Here is a 16,308-nt window from a genome sequence, read left to right as displayed (position 1 = left end):
CGAATGATTGATCCCTACGGGATCAAATGGTGTCACCCGCGGGTCAGTGGGAGCTCGCGCGCACGCCCCCTGACTGCAAAAACGTCGGGAGCGCAGAGCCGTTTTAAAATGTGCTTTTGCGCCCCAGTGCCGCCCTGCACACGTATATATACAGTGGCAGGGCGGCAAGTGGTTAATGAGTGTCAGGAACATACCTCAAGACTGACAATTCACACCTTCAGCCATATAAATGGAAGGATTACCACCTGTGCAGATTCCCTGACCCCAGGGATGGGATTATGTCATTAGAACTTGGTGCTTCCACAACCTTCATACCTCCCATTTTTGTACCTGGACAATCAACATCTGCCTGGACACATTCCACAGTGGATGGATGAAGGTGTCGGTGCTCCCTGTGTGGATATTAATGTTGGGGTATCTTCCTGACACTCATTAGAAACAAAGAAGTGGCTTAGAGAAGCAGTGTGTGCCGGGTGTCGGACTAGTGCCGCCCTGCTCCGCTGTTTGCTCACATAGTATAGTGATTGGTGCAGCTGTGCTCTTACCTGGTAGAGCGGGAAACATGCAATAGGAGCAGAGCTCAGCTGTGGTTGGATAATTGATGAGGGAACGTTCGGACCAACTGTCACATAACAGGCTGCTGGCCCAATCAGCTGGGGCCAGGGAATTCCCCACCCCTAGCCACACGTAAGAGAGGGATGCTGGTGACATCATTGACCTAATATGGTCACATGGTCATATTTGAGATGATGATCTTGATGTCATCACACCACCCTGTCCAATCAGAGAATGTTTGCATTCATTTGGATCTTTGAACGGCACCAGTGCCCATCAGCTGACCTCCTGTGTTCCCAATGCAGCCATGAAAGTTGCTTGGCACTGAACCCGGAAGCTAGTGGAGATACAGTGATTTCCAGCTTGTAGAGGGATCCCACAGGTATGGGATATACCACTGGTCTCCAAACTGCGGCCTGGGGGCCAGATGTGGCCCTTTACTTGTTTTTATCCGACCCTTGGGCATTATTCCTCCTACTGACACCAACAATGAGGGTATAATTCTTGCCAATGACCCCAGTAATGGAGCACTATTCCTCCCACTGACACCAATGATGGGGCAATATTCCTCCCACTGACACCACCAATAGAAGCATAATTAATAATAATAATAAAAAAAAAAGTTATTATAAAAATATTAAAAATAAAGAACAAAATGCACAATCCCTAAAAAAAAAATATATATACTGTATATATATATATACTGTATATATATATATATATATATATATATATATAAAACAGTGATGTCACAAACAGAAATAAAGTGACTCACAAAAATGTTTAAATTAATAAGATTAATTGTCCAAAAAATATATTTGGTTAAAGTCCAATCATTGAAGTGTTCTCCTGTGACCCCTCCTTGAAATAACGGCCACCATGTGTATCTGTCCCAGAAATCCAGTGCAAAAACTGCTCCCCCATATATCTGCTCACCTCCAGCAGTGTGACCTCACATTATACAATGTTTTGGTCTAACTGCACTTTTGGTCCCAAATGTATGGACTCTGACCATCAAATTGCTGAAAATTATCTCCAAAAGATGCTCCCTCCAGATGACCCCCTCAGGCTCAGCCGTATTCCTCATAAACAGAAGCTCAAAATAGTGCTTTACCCTTTAAAACGTTTATTTGCACATAAAACATAAGAAATGCGCTCACTTTCCGGAGGTCCATATCTGCACCATGTATGGTGAACATCCAGTAATGTACTAATTGGGCACAAGGTGGCAGTATCATCCCTGACAGTATCAAACAGTCCCGGCTCTATAAGGTCACTAATGGGAAAAGGTCATTCATGGGAATAGTGGTGGTAGTAGTCCATACGAAGCTCCAGGATTTTCCTAGTTGTAGACAATTGCAGTTACACATGGGGCCCCTGCATTGCCCTGCAATATACTGTGTTTGGGGCCGGGGATGATACTGCCACCTTGTGCCCAATTAGTATATTACTGGATGTTCACCATACATGGTGCAGATATGGACCTCCGGGACTGTTTGATACTGTCGGGATGATACTGCCACCTTGTGCCCAATTAGTACATTACTGGATGTTCACCATACATGGTGCAGATATGGACCTCCGGGACTGTTTGATACTGTCGGGGATGATACTGCCACCTTGTGCCCAATTAGTACATTACTGGATGTTCACCATACATGGTGCAGATATGGACCTCCCGGACTGTTTGATACTGTCGGGGATGATACTGCCACCTTGTGCCCAATTAGTACATTGCTGGATGTTCACCATACATGGTGCAGATATGGACCTCCGGGACTGTTTGATACTGTCGGGGATGATACTGCCACCTTGTGCCCAATTAGTACATTACTGGATGTTCACCATACATGGTGCAGATATGGACCTCCGGAAAGTGAGGGCATTTCTTATGTTTTATGTGCAAAGAAAAGTTTTAAAGGATAAAGCACTATTTTCATCTTCTGTTTATGAGGAATACGGCTGAGCCTGAGGGGGTCATCTGGAGGGAACATCTTTTGGAGATAATTTTCAGCAATTTGATCCTCAGAGTCCATACATTTGGGACCAAAAGTGCAGTTAGACCAAAACATTGTATACTGTGAGGTCACACTGCTGGAGGTGAGCAGATATATGGGGGAGGATTTCTTGCACTGGATTTCTGGGACAGATACACATGGTGGCCGTTATTTCAAGGAGGGGTCACAGGAGAACACTTCAATGATTGGACTTTAACCAAATATATTTTTGGACAATTAATCTTATTAATTTAAACATTTTTGTGAGTCACTTTATTTCTGTTTGTGACATCACTGTTTTATATATATATATATATAGGGATTGGGCATTTTGTTATTTGTAGTGCAGCATATTTGTATTAAGCTCCTCCTCTGTAGGCGGGACCTCTAGGCGTCTGTACAGTCATACGGCGTGTAGCGGTAGGAGTGGAAACGTATCCTCCTGGCCCGAATATTCCATTATTCTAGCCCCTGCAATGAATTTGCGTACATGCGTGTAAATTATTCCAGGAACCTCCTCTCTGAATACACAGCTCAGTTTTCATTCTGACACAGTGCCAGTGTGCTGGGAGGACTGCACTTCCTGTGCATGCGTGAGAACGACGTCATCCCGCACCGGCCCATCAAGGTGGCTGAAGACCGGCACCCAGGAAATTCCAGGAGGAAGAAGCTGGCACGGGTGTGAGGGACCTCCCAGGCGTCAGACTGTTGAAGCAGAGATAAGAATTGTGGACTTTAGTTTGAAACAGGCGGCCAATGAATCTACCAGCATGGAGGAAACTGGAGCACCGAGGGAAACCCATGGAAGCACAGGGAGAGCCTTCACACACCATGCAGGTAGGTGTTTTGGGTGGGATTCCAAACCAAAGACCCCAGTGCCTGTGTGTCAGGATGCGCGTGCACAGGAGTGACATCATCCTACATCGGCCAATCAAGATGGCCCAAGACCAGAACCTGAAAGATGCCGGCATGGAAGGATTGAAGCAGAGGTAAGTATGGCCTTTAGTTATGTTCTGTGCTGGTGCATGAGGCCTTACAGTGGGGGGGAGGGGGGACAATGCACAGGAAAAGACCTTTTATGTCCGGGGTTCAGCTTTAACGTTGAATCATTCCTTTCATGTGTGTTTTGTATTTCCATCTCTGGTTATACTGGAAGATTTATTTTTTATACCTATTTGTGCCTTTTAAAATGCATCAACAATAAATCATGGAGCAGATCCCCTAAAGAAAGCCTTGTTTGCCCCCCAAAACCAATATCCATCTGTCACTGGTGTGATCTGTTCTGCCAAATCCATAGACCAATAGCGGAGGTGTAAAGAGGCCACGCCCACTTATTCTGGAGGAGTGGGGATCGGCCGTATACAATCACTATTACTGGATCTCCTGTACAGATCTGATACACTTCATCCATAGATGGCGGTATATATTCCGTGTATTGGGAGGACATACATGGCTGTATGTAAAGACTATGTATTCATGTATGTAATCAGGACTGTCACCATATCATGTACAGATAATCTGGAATGACTGAGGTTACTGGATCAGAGTAGATCCTGGAATTTATAATCATGTGTGTGTGTATGGCAGAGAAACCGCGCGCCACAACACTGAGGGGGCCACAGAACATTTGTTGGCTGAATGTGAAAAGCATTCGCCCATCCTTGACACATTCTGGCCCAATTTCCCTTCATACATTCATTTCCTATGATTGTCAGCGCCATCTAGCGGCCATAATGCAGTATGTTCCTGAAACATCTTAATCTGAAAAAGAAATACTGCATTGTGTCCACTAGATGGGGCTGGTGATCGTAGGAAATCAATGTATTAGGCAAAATACGGCCACAATATGTCAAGGACGGGCGAACGCTTTTCACATTCAGACAAAAAATTGTTTATTTTTTGATTTAAACATAAATAAATATATTGACCCCCCCCTCCCCCACCCAATAATTCAGTGCAGGAAGATGATCACACGCTGTGTCTGCTTGTTGAAGCTGAATAAAGTTTGGATTCCTGCTCCCCGTGTTCTGTTTTTTCCTGAATTCTACTTGTAGTCAAAAATGTAACTAAGGGCCTTGAAAGACAAGATACGGCTCCCTTGAAGAGGAGGAATCATGGGATATGGAGTTCATGTATGTTCTGTAATGTGTCCGTGTAACACTTCCAGGTATTTATTATCAGTCACAGAGATCCCAGTACTCCTCCTGACAACGTCTTCTTCTGCCTATCCCTCCACAAGGTTAGCGCCATCTTTGTTCAGGCATCAGCTAGGGTCACCATTGACTTCCTGGACCAAGAAACTCAGAGAGGACATGTAAATCCTGGTGCCTGTGCAGACCTTAGCTGTGTTCACAAATGCCTGCCCCAGATCTGCCCCTGCTGCAGAATCTCACTTTGTGACTTGTTACAATGTTGCAGTCTGATTACTATGGGGGAGGAGACTGAGGAAATGCTTCCTCCTGCCGGCAGCAAACTAATTGCCTAAAAAAACCACACAGACAGGTTAAAATGGGAAAGTAAAGTGTCTCTTTCAATGAGGTGCTGCTGGGCATCTTCTTTGGTATCCATTTGGTGGCTTCCCCAGTAGTTAGGTCCCTTATAGAGGCAGACGGGCGGCTCTGATCCTGGAGGAATTTTATCTTCAGAGTATCCCAGGATCACATTGGACCTTCAGAAAGAATTCCCCTACTCCCCCCCCCCCCCATTTCAAGGACAGGCCATTAAAGAGATGGAATTATGGAATCTACCACAGCCTAGGGAGACACTGTCACTAAGGCCAGCCATACATTAAGCAATTTTATTTCCTGCAACCACGGATTACAGGAAAGAAAATTGCTCAATTTCCCCATCAACAGTCTGTTTGATAGGGGAATCCTTCCCGCAATGCTCTTGTGTTCAGCCAGCAGGAAACCTTCCCTGTCAGCAGAACACAATGATCACTGCTGGCTGCTATAGCCACCAGCACCGATTGCACAAAACAAAATCCAACAGGCTGGTTGTACTGAAGTCAATGGAAGGATCAACTTCAGTACAACCAGCCTGCCCATAGATGGCTAGAAATTCGATCCATCTATGGCGGCTCCAAGCTGCTCTTCCCCTAGTAGATTTCAGACGAACATTCATAGAAAAATGATGACATTTCATGACTCGATGAATGTCGTTTGAAAGTTCTTCAAAATGTCCTCTGTTGGAAATTCATTGGAAGAGAATTTACCATCCTGCTACTTTGGGATTTTTCTAGCCTCTGCTGTCAAAAATAAACATCGATTTGACCTCACTAATGATTAGAGAATGAAACGAACGTTCATAAAGAAATGACAAATATTGAACACCAAAGTAAGGCGCTTCACCCAAACAACTGACTAAATGACTGAAACACAGAAAATCGATATAAATGAATGAACACATTGATCCCAGTGATCAGCACTCGGTGTTTATGGAATCTTTTTCAGTTGTGATAACTTAGAAAATATATATAAAAGAATATCACAACTCAAAGAGATTCCATAAACACCGAGTGCTGATCACTGGGATCAATGTGTTCATTCATTTATATTGATTTTCTGTGTTTCAGTCATTTAGTCAGTTGTTTGGGGGAAGCGCCTTACTTTGGGGTGTTGATTGTACACTGGAAGGGGCGGCTCCACCACACCCCTAATAGGAAAGTATGACGGCTTTGCTCATGTAGTGCGACTTTGATGCGTCTTTACACTCTCCAGCACTCAAGTCACATCAAAGTGACACATTTCTGAAGCGGGGGGGGAGGGGGTGTTGACAATATGAAAGTATGACTTGAGTGCCGGAGGATGTAAAGTCGCATCCAAGTCACACAGGAGCCTTTACGTGTCCAAAGTCACATGTTAGGATTAGGGGTAAGGGCTACCCTGACCCTTCACCCTACTGGACCCTAACATGTGACTTTGGACACGTAGGTTCCTGCACGACTTTCATGCTACTTGAGGGCCAAAGAGTATAAAGTTGCATCAAAGTCAAACTACATGAACAGAACTCTCATACTTTCCTATTGGACAGAAATAAAAAAAAAAAAGTGTGTTGAAAAATGTGCCGGAAAAATGCATCAACCACAATCTGCATAGATGTGACCCTCGCCTGACCACGCTTTGACCTCCAGTCAGAAAGGGTTTTGTGTTGGAAGAATGGATGGCACCACAGGGTGCGGCGGGGAACATGGAACCGAACACATCCACAAGTATCCAATATGAAGATTCTGCCAGTAGCTGAGGAAAGATTCAAGAAGCAGGTAAGTATAAACTTCTTCTTCTGCAGGTTCTGTCCCAGGGGTCTCCAAACTATGGCCCTCCAGCTGTTGAGGAACTACAAGTCCCATCATACCCTGGGGAGTCATGCCTGTGGGTGTCAGAGGAGTTGGTTTATTAAGGCAAATAGACTGGGCACTTTGCAGGTGCAGTTGTTCCAGAGCTTAGTAAATGAGGGGGAGCTCTGCTGACTTCCATCATCCAATCGTGTGCAAGCAACAATGTATTTTTTTCTTTCTATTTTCTTTGCACTGATTGGGTATTGTTTGTAAACTGACACTCCCCCTCATTTACTAAGCTCTGTAGTAACTGCACTGATGGTCTATTTGCCTTTAGTAAATCAACCCCCGAGTCCTGCGGTGCCTTGTAGTTCCTCAACAGCTGGAAGGCCGTAGTTTGGAGACCCGGATACATTTTTTAAAATTTTGGGCGAGTGGGAAAGCGTAATAACTCCTGCCAAGTTTTCCTGCCACCAGAGGCTCCAGTGGTGAGATTCCTTCACATCCTGTGCCGGATAATAGTAAAACCAGACAGAGGTTCTAACCTTTTCACATTTTATTCAAAATTAAAAAAAGAGTTCTGTGTACAAATACCCGTATATACAAATACTCCTCTGAAATCAGCGACAGAATCCAGGCAAACAGAGATGGGTGCAGAAAGGCTGTCAGAGATCTGCAGCACTAGGATGTAACAAAAGGATAAAACAACAAAACAATGATAAATGATACAATGATAATTCTATGAAGAATGGAGCTGCGCTGACCCAATATTGGAAACAAACTCGTTCAATATAAAATGCTACAGGTGCTACCGTGCAATAAAATCTTCAGAATGCTACCACCACATTCCCCCTTCGGGGGGCGCACTCAGCGGTAGGTATTGACCCTGAATAAAAATTGCGCTGAGTTGTTTCACTATCTCCTCTGTGAGAACAGTAAGCCCGGAGTACTCATATGTGGTGATCAGAGATAAGCCAGGGAAGCCATCATAGCGTAACATGTTTTTATTAAAAATCCCCAAATAACATATAAAACAAGTTTGGTGCCTTCCCCCGACACCCGGAATGACCTGCCGACAATTTCTTCTAGGAGTGGCGCTGCTCTGTGCCGCTATGGAGCCGGCGTGCGCTCCAAATTGACATAACTGTGAAGTCCCACCTCTACGCGTTTCGTCACATCCAGGACGTCATCAGGGAGCACGACTCTTTGTGCGGGTGTTTTATGGTTGGTTATCTAATTATTTATGATGCGCAGAGCAAGCTATAACGTCATTCAGTAAGTGTTATTATCTTGTTCCGTGTCTATATCACCGAAACATTGCCCAATGTAGAAAAGAATCATCAACTATCAAATATTTAATACATACATACATTCTGTTACATTAGAGAGGAATTCCAGGTCTGGATATTGTTATATAGTTACATTGTTCCAGCTTGGACCGATGTAACTATATACTATACCTCCATCTCACTGACTCTTGGAGCTCGGCTCTTCTTCCCTTTGATCTTAGGAGACGGGGTGCCGGCCTCTTACTTGTATCATCCAAGAAGTCATATGCAAGAGAATGCAATGGACGCCGCTCTCCCAGCCAGCCCATGTGAAATGAAAACGAGGCCCCATCCTATGCTTCACCACAAACCCCGCCCTCTGATGCGTTTCACCCCCCAACCAGGGCTTAGTCATAGAGTTCAATATAACTATGTATATACAAGGGGCCAGCTTGCTGTCCTTCAGACTTTAGAGGGGCCGGATTGTGGCCAGTGGGACTAGAAAATGTCCTGGTGTCAGAGGGAGTAAACAATGCCACGTCTTCAGTAGGAGGAATTTAACCCCATCATTGATGTCAGTGGGAGTAGTGTCCCTTTTTTGATCTAAAAGGGATAAAAGGTGCCCCATCATTGGTGTCAGTAGGTGGAATTGTGCTGCATTGTTGGTGTCAGTGGAAGGAATTATGCTTCTATTGGTGGTGTCAGCGGGAGGAATATTGTGGAGGAATAGTGCTCCGTTACTGGTGTCATTGGCAAGGAGTATACCTCCATTTTTGGTGCCAGTAGGAGGAATAGTGTCCAAGGGCCGGATAAAGACAAGCAAAAGGCCACATCTGGCCCCCAGGCCGCAGTTTGGAGACCAGTGGTATATCCCATACCTGTGGGATCCCTCTACAAGCTGGAAATCACTGTATCTCCACTAGCTTCCGGGTACAGTGCCAAGCAACTGTCATGGATGCAATGGGAACACAGGAGGTCAGCTGATGGGCACTGGTGCTGTTCAGAGATCCAAATGAATGCAAAACGTTCTCTGATTGGACAGGGTGGTGTGATGACATCAAGATCATCATTAGAGATGAGCGAATCGAACATGACGAAGTGGAATTCGTTTCGAAGATTTGGAAAAATTTGATTCGCGACGAATCCGAAGATTAGCAAACTTCGGATGCACGAATCAAATTTTCCCAAAAATGACGGCAACATGTGTGGCGACGGAGCGGGGATCTCTGGGAAGGCGCACAGACAAGGCGCGCTGACCCATAATGCATTCGTTCATGACATGTGATCGCATTAGCCAATCAGCAGCCAGCCAGCCAGCACTGTGTAATGGTGGAGCTATAAATCGCGGCCATCTTAGAATTCTCCATTAGCCTCCGGTCATTCAAGAGAGACAGACCTGTGTGTATTAGGGACAAAGTTAGGGCCACAGAGACTTTAGGGCCACAGAATCGTTACTCAGGGACACAGAATTGTTACTCAGGGACACAGAAATGTTACTCAGGGACACAGAATCGTTACTCAGGGACACAGAATCGTTACTCAGGAACACAGAATCGTTACTCAGGGACACAGAATCGTTACTCAGGGACACAGAATCGTTACTCAGGGACACAGAATTGTGCTAAATAAACTTACTTTCTGCTTCACAACCACTATTGTACGTTCAAAGAGTTAAATCCTGTTTTATGTTTGGGGTGCTTATTGAATTAAAGAGTATGTCAGACAACACGCAGAGGAGTGGCAGAGGAGGCAATGTTTTAGGAGCAAGCAGACGTGGCAGCAGAGGAAGGGGTCGAGGCAGCACTAGTCGCAGCCAGAGGCCAGTGCTCCCCGTGTCATCCAGCGGTCGTGTCTCCACCGACAACCCTGCCGTCATCGATTGGTTGACTCGGTCGTCTTCCTCTTCCCAGGTCACCTCTGACACCTACAGCCAACGGTCGGTGGGTACGTCAGACACAACCGTTAGTTGGCATGGCCCGGGAGCAAGCCCACTGAAATCACGTGTCCTCGACCTGCCCCTGTCCTTTGGTGTTCCCTCACCAAGCGAAGCATCGCATGCTGTGGGCTCAGCCCCACTGTACAGTGAGGAAGAGCTAACAGAGGGCGGTCAGGAACGGGGGGAGACATCCGCCTCTTCAGCAGCCAGGCGAAGAAGTACTGGCGAGGAGAGTGGCTCGGTAGCCGGTCTAGAGACAGGTCTGTCTCCTGACCCACACGCAGCCGAGGGGGCTAGTAGTGAGGCGGAGACCCTAATTGATGATGATGAGGTTGATCGCACTTGGCAGCCTCGTCGTCATCAGGCTATTGCTTCCGCATCATCAGGAGAAGAGGGTGGCAGCTTGGCAGCGAGCGAAACAGTCGGTGGGTTGCCCAGGAGGCAGCAGGGTCGCAGCAGTGTCAGTGGAGGCAAACGTCCACGGAGTAGAGCACAAGCTCCACTGCAGCCTACCACCACGGCCAGTAGTGGTGCCGGTGTGCACGGAGGAAGTAGCAGTCAGCCAGTGAGGAGTAGCGGGGGCAAAGTTTCCTACTCGGCGGTGTGGCAATTTTTCGTCAAGCCGCCCGAGGAAGTAAACGTCTAGCGTGGCCAGGGGGCCCATGTTGGGACTACAGCGTTGCGTCAGCATATGCAGCGTCGCCATTCGGTGGCCTGGGAAAACCGTGATAAAGATACGGCGGTTCTGCCTGCCCCAGCCCCCGCTTCATCACCCGCTCTGTTACTTGCTCCGTCACCCGACGTCAATCGCCCTCTATCAGCCAGTCAAGGCTCCAACACCTCTGCTGAGGGGAGTTGTCGCTCGTTGGCATCTTCCGCTCGTTCAGATGCTCCTTCTCCTGCTACTCCTCTTCACGGATTCCGTCAGCAGTCTTTCTTGGAATCCGTTTCCAAGAGACAACAGTTTGCGAGCACGCACCCGACGGTGCAAAAGCTGAACGTCCTCCTGTCCAAGTTGCTGGTGTTGCAGTCCCTCCCTTTCCAACTGGTGGACTCAGCACCTTTCCGAGAAATGATGGCTTGTGCCGCGCCGCGGTGGAGAGTGCCAAGCCGGCATTTCTTCGCCAAAAAGACAGTGCCAGCCCTGCATTCACATGTAGAAGAGATGGTGGGCCAGTCTTTGAGCATGTCGGTCTCTGCCAAAGTGCACGGCAGCGCCGACGTGTGGAGCTGTAACTACGGTCAGGGACAGTACATGTCATTTACGGCCCACTGGGTGAACGTGGTGCCGTCACAGCCGCACCAGCAACTTGGACAGGTCACGCCGCTTTTGCCTCCACGTTTGCACGTCCTTGGTCCAGCAAAGATGTCCGCCTCTACCACCTCTTCTTCCGCCGTGTCCTCAGCCGCCACCCCCGTGCCAAGTCCCATTACCCGACCGGCATATCACATGTGCAGGGCGCAACGGTGTCACGCTGTGCTGCACCTGGTATGCCTTGGCGAACGTAGTCACACAGGGGAGGAACTTCTGAGTGTAATGAACAGAGAAATCGACAGATGGCTGTCTCCGCGCAAACTGAAAATCGGAACCATGTTGACCGACAACGGAAAGAACATGGTGTCTGCTCTGCGTCAAGGAAGGTTGTGCCATGCGCCATGCATGGCTCACGTGTTCAATCTGGTTGTCAAGCGGTTCCTAAAATCCACCATCCCACTGCAAGACATCCTTAAAATGTCACGTAAACTGTGCATGCATTTCAGCCATTCCTACAGCGCAAAGCACACCCTCCTTGAGCTGCAGCGGTAGAATGGAATTCCACAGCATCGCCTGATCTGCGACGTTGCAACAAGGTGGAATTCAACACTACACATGTTAGACCGCCTTTACGAACAGCGAAAGGCCATCACCGATTTCCTGATGTTACAAGCGGATAAAGGTACTCCCCTGTGTAACTTCGATGTCAGCCATTGGCAGCTCATGCGTGACACCTGCCGCTTGCTCAGGCCCTTTGAGGAGGCCACGCTATTCGTGAGTCGGCAGGACTATGGGATGAACGACGTCATTCCTCTGTTGCACGTCCTGGAACAAATGCTGTTAACAATGGCTGGTCAGGGTGCGGTATGACCCCTGTGGGGGCAGGACAGGAAGAAGAGGAGGAGGTAGAGGAGGACATTGGTGCTCAGGAATTATTGAGTGAAATGGGTGGTTTTTCCACTCAGCGGACAGGAGTGGAGGAGTAGGAGCATGTGGTAGAGGAGGAGGAGGAGGAGACAGAGGACCCAGACGCACCGTGGCAGTATGCTGTGGAGATGGAGGCAGGGAGTCCCTCGCATTCCTTGGCACAAATGGCCCATAGCATGCTCGGTTGCTTGCGTAGCGACAGCCGAATAATAACCATCAGACAGAGGGATGACTTTTGGCTGTCCACCTTGTTGGACCCTCGCTACCGTTCAAAAATGGTGGCCTTTTTCACACCTGCTGAGAGGGAGGCCAAAATAAAGTACTATAAAAACCACCTATGTAGTCAGTTGGTCTCTGCCTTTCTGTGCCAACGTCCATCCTCAGACACTGTGGGCCCTGTGCGCTCGCGTTCCGCTGCCATGGCAGCAGGGGAGGGGTGGGGTGGTAGGAGCAGTGGCAGCTCCACCAGCAGCGGCTGCCTCAGTCTGCAGTCGATGATGAGTAGCTTTCTTCACCAGCGCAGTGAGGAAACTACTAACCAGCCGCAGCAGCAGCAGCAGCATCAGGTGGACCTGGAGCAGGAGCTCAAACAACAGGCTTGGGCCTACTTGGACAGCACCCTGCCAACCGAGGTAGACAATCCCCTTGACTACTGGGCAACGAAACTTGACCTTTGGCCCCAACTAGCTGAATTTGCCCTTGAAAGGCTGTCATGCCCGGCCAGTAGCGTGGCATTGGAGCGCGTGTTTAGTGCGGCAGGAGGTATTGTAACTCCGCGGAGGACACGACTGTCCACCCAAAGTGTGGAGAGACTCACGTTTGTGAAAATGAATCAGGCGTGGATTAGTCTGGATTTCAAACCACCAGTTCCTGACACAACTGACTAAATCCGCCATGAATCATGCCCCAAACATGTTATTAGGGACAAATAGGCCGCTGTCTTTACAACTTTATAATTCCATGCAGTATATAGCCCTATCGGCCACTTTCTGGCATCCAGTTGCTGTAGCCCCCATCACCACACTGTGCCACGGGCCCCTGTACCGCCTTCTCATACTGCTGCCAGATCCATCCTCTGCCATGTGCGTCTTTGTCGTCTGCTCACGCTGCTGGGTTCCAGTTTTAAACCTAGGCCTGTGTATGGCTTCCGAATACTGCTGCCTCCACCGCCACCCTGCGCCATGTGCCTCTGTCGTCTGCTCACGCTGCTGACGGCTTCCGCTTTTTAAACTAGTCCTGTGTATGCCTTCCAAATACTGCTGCCTCCACCGCCACCCTGCGCCATGTGCCACTTTCAGGTCTCCTTACACTGTTGGTGGGTTCCATTTTGTGATAGGGTGCTGTATGGCCTTCCATTGCTGCTGCCTCCACCACCACCCTGCGCCATGTGCCTCTGTCGTCTGCTCACGCTGCTGACGGCTTCCGCTTTTTAACCTAGGCCTGTGTATGGCCTTCAATTGAAGCTGCTTCTGCTCCACCACTCTGCCATTGGACTCTTGATAGTCGTCTCCCCACGCTGCTGCTGGGGGGACTTTTTAACATAGGCCTCTGTATGGCCTTCAATTTTAGCTGCTTACGCTCCGCCACTCTGCCATGGGCCCCTGTACCGCCTCCTCATGCTGCTGCCAGGCCCGTAATCTGCCATGGGCCCCCGTACCGACTCCTCATGCTGCTGCCAGGCCCGTAATCTGTCATGGGCCCCTGTACCGCCTCCTCATGCTGCTGCCAGGTCCAGAGTGTGTCATGGGTCCCTGTACGGCCTCCCATTGCTGCTGTCTCCATCGCCACACTCTGCCATGTGCCACTTTCAGGTCTCCTCACACTGCTGGTGGGTTCCATTTTGTCATAGGGTGCTGTATGGCCTCCCATTGCTGCTGCCTCCACCGCCACACTGTGGCTCCACACTCTGGTTTTGGCCCCGTGACTTCCCAAATGAGTGAAGTGTGCGGTGATTCTAAGATCGACGGCACTCATCTGCATGTCATACTGACTGTCAGTATTATTTCTCTTCCCCAGCAGACTCCAAGGGCATTTAAATTAAAGGTACAGTGTTCTGCACTAATATAAAGGCTCTCTGAAACCTAGAAACACCCTTTTTATAAGTTAAATTCGCAGCGAATATATTCGCCTCGAATCAAATTTATTCCGCGAATTCGGCGAATCAGCCGAATGAAATTTTTGAATAATTCGCTCATCTCTAATCATCATCTCAGATATGACCATGTGACCATATTAGGTCAATGATGTCACCAGAATCCCTCTCTTACACGTGGCTAGGGGTGGGGAATTCCCTGGCCCCAGCTGATTGGTCCAGCAGCCTGTTATGTGACAGTTGGTCCGAACGTTCGCTCATCAATTATCCAACCACAGCTGAGCTCTGCTCCTCTTGCATGTTTCCCGCTCTACCAGGTAAGAGCACAGCTGCACCAATCACTATACTATGTGAGCAAACAGCGGAGCAGGGCGGCACTAGTCCGACACCCGGCACACACCGCCATTGTAACATCCGATTATTGCCGGCTTTTCTCTTATATTACTGCCACAAATCTGCTTTGTCATGTTTTGTTTTAAAGATACAATTTGAGGAAAAATAAAATGGATCGCTTACCACACACACAAAGATAAATATTAAACACAACGATGTGAAATGTAGGGCGATGGTACAACTCCATCACACACGCAGTGCAATTGTATAACACAGGAGACCTTCCTCCTCATCTAAAATATCATGTAAAGCGGAGTAGGGAAGGGATAAAACCTCAGCAGGGCTTAGCTAGCAATAGTCACATCCAACCAGAAATGTTCTGTAATGTTGAAGATGCTTCGTAGCTTCTCTAAGCCACTTCTTTGTTTCTAATGAGTGTCAGGAAGATACCCCAACATTAATATCCACACAGGGAGCACCGACACCTTCATCCATCCACTGTGGAATGTGTCCAGGCAGATGTTGATTGTCCAGGTACAAAAACGGGAGGTATGAAGGTTGTGGAAGCACCAAGTTCTAATGACATAATCCCATCCCTGGGGTCAGGGAATCTGCACAGGTGGTAATCCTTCCATTTATATGGCTGAAGGTGTAAATTGTCAGTCTTGAGGTATGTTCCTGACACTCATTAAAACTGATGAAGAGGATCCCTATTGGGAAAAAGACCCAGAAAAAAAGAAAAGCCGATGGATCTGTGAAGGTTCTCATGTGTCCATGTCATAGGTTATCTAGCAGTAGTTGGTCACATTCATCTAGCCTTGTTCTGTAATGTTGAAGACTTTAATAGCCTCTCCAACTTCATCAGTTCTAATGAGTGTCAGGAAGATACCCCAACATTTATATCCACACAGGGAGCACCGACACCTTCATCCAACCACCACGGAATCTGTAGATGTTCATTGTCCAAGTACAAAATGGGAGTTATGAAGGGTGTGGTACCACCCTATTCTAATTACAAAATTCCATCCTTGGGGTCAGGGAATCTGCATAGGTGGTTATCCTTCGGTTTACATGGCTGAAGGTGTGAATTGTCAAATCATCAGGTTAAGATATTAAAACGGCATTAATCGTGGCGCTGAAGGCAGGGCAGTTCAGCTCACCCCTAGTTCAGAACAGACTTACTGACTCAGACAGTCAGACCAGATGAGGAGGACAGAGGTGAGAGCAGACAACAATAGGCAGGTAATGCTCACCATTGGTATCTGTAGCCTGGTTTGACCTTGTTCTCCACATCAGGATCACTGGCCATCCAAGTAGTCAGTCTGTCCTCACATGGGGCACCATTTAATGTCCTGACAATGAGGACCACGCCCATCTCCATGAATGAAGGACTCCTTTTTATGAAGATCAAAGCTTTATTAAACACGTGTGAAAACAATAAAAAGAGGAAATTGTCCTGCTCTATACATTGAATGGAGAAGTTTATAACTCAAACAAATCAGCATAGGTGATGGTCCCATCCCAGACTGGGTGATCACAGAACACATTACACATGAAGGTAGATTTTCAGTCCAGAAGATAAGCAGTTCATCTTTTCTTTTCAAGAATGTTATCCTAGGTGAACACCTTTTTGCGGCTTTCACTAATCTCCAAAGAAGGTAAGAGGTCC

This window comes from Staurois parvus, unplaced genomic scaffold (genome assembly GCF_062004578.1).
Source record: "Staurois parvus isolate SC_StPar_1 unplaced genomic scaffold, SC_StPar_1.0 ptg001265l, whole genome shotgun sequence".
NCBI classification, from domain to species: domain Eukaryota; kingdom Metazoa; phylum Chordata; class Amphibia; order Anura; family Ranidae; genus Staurois; species Staurois parvus.
Note: the sequence above shows the minus strand (reverse complement) of the source record.